The sequence below is a fragment of the Convolutriloba macropyga genome, unplaced genomic scaffold, assembly GCF_964194025.1.
Source record: "Convolutriloba macropyga unplaced genomic scaffold, txConMacr16.3 SCAFFOLD_3265, whole genome shotgun sequence".
NCBI classification, from domain to species: Eukaryota; Metazoa; Xenacoelomorpha; order Acoela; family Convolutidae; genus Convolutriloba; species Convolutriloba macropyga.
The window spans coordinates 1-1803 of NW_027451263.1; positions in this window are offsets into that span (position 1 = coordinate 1).

The following is a 1803-nucleotide window of genomic DNA, read 5'->3' on the forward strand; positions in this document are numbered from 1 at the left end:
CCCTCAGGGCATTAAGTTTTATTATGGTTACATTCAAGTCGTACGCAGTGCGTTTTTGACCTGTGAAAAGAACATGCAATATACATTCAGAGAAAGACTTTTCAATTGTCTAAAATCAGGAAATTTAGATTTTATTCTAATGGATTATACTTACCAACAAACTTGGAAGATTATTTTCTAGATCTTTTTCCATAGCTTTTCCTGCTTTTAGTATTTTTTGTACTTGTTGTTTTCTTAACAAGTTGTGGGAGAAATATCATTTCCAATTGTTGTTTGGCAGTAGCAACCATAGTTGAAATTTGTTTACTGAAGCGTGTCTTTTGCTAAAAGGGGACAAAATAAGAAGGGCATTTTTTTGAAATATATGAAACCCAGAGTTTTGAATGTGTTGAAAAACAAATTAATTTGATTTTTGTTCTTTTCTATGTCTTTGACTTTGAGCTTTTGTTTTTAGTGTTTGATAGTAATAGCTGCTTTGTTGCGCTTTTCTGCCTCTGAATGATTTAGATATGACAGATGACAAATAATTGCAATGCATCAATCAATTTTTCTTTGATTATTTTGATCGGCTTTTGTTTGATAACAGAGCTTGAAAATCATTACAATGCCTTGAAACTGTTTTTTGATCTGTTAGAAATAAAAATTTTAAAATGCACTCCATTTTTATGACAGAAATTGAATGTTTTGATGTTTTCAATTGAGCATCAAATTGATAACTGATTGAAAATTTGATCTTCAATTGCTGATTAACATTTGATGTGCTTGAACGCATTAAAAAGTCAACTGATGGTTTTCAACGGGCCAATTTGTTAAATTAGTAGTTTATTGTGCAATTTCTACCGAGAATTGAAAATATTCTACCGTAACAGGAAAATGGGTTCTTTCCCCCATTAACGCCACCCCACCACCCCTTCCCTATCTACTAACGTATATTAACCGTAATTACGGGCGGGGGCTATGCGTTTTTTTATATGACTACTATGCTTTGGGGGGGGGGGGGGGGTCTTTAATGGGAAAAACCCGGAAATTGATATATGACATATGACCTTTTTTGGTAGGGGAAGTAAGAGGGGCAATTTTTAATCTACCGAATTGTAAGGAGAACGAGATAGTGTATTGAATTAATTTCCAGAAAGATTCCCGATGCAATATTTGTCATTATTTATTGTTTGTTTTTTTGTGCCCTAGAGATTAATTGGGCACTCGTGCGGTCAAAAATGGGACAAAAGACTGATTCAGTTGTAAAGTGGAGAAAAGGTTAGACTAATTGACTTCGTTATGTTTAGGTTTTAGGCCTGGAGCGGGAGTGGGGGTGGGGGGGGGGGGGGGGGGGGGGAGGAGGTGGCTTAACAATGCTATTGTAGCTCAAATGCAAAAGATGATCTTTTCTAACCCAATCGTGGTGCTAAAACGAAAAATGAATTGATATATTTCTTAAAATCAGTTTTTCTTCACAAAGAAAGCTTGTTTTAAAGTAATGTAAGAAGAAAAATTATTACTACAGTTACATTTTATCACAAAAATCAATCACAAAATATATTAGGTCGTTGAAATGGCCGGACAGATATAATTTTTTCCAATTTTCCAAAGCGCACAGCCTGACACTTATTAAATTGTATTTCAGACGAATCGATAGTTTGAACACTGTGTGAAATAATGGGGAATATTTTTTATACATACAAAACATAACACTGAAAAACTGCACATATTTTGTACCACAATGCGGCGTTTTTAGCAAATGTTAAACAAAACCAAATATTTGCGAGCTTATACATACATATATGCACAATTTTATGCGTTATA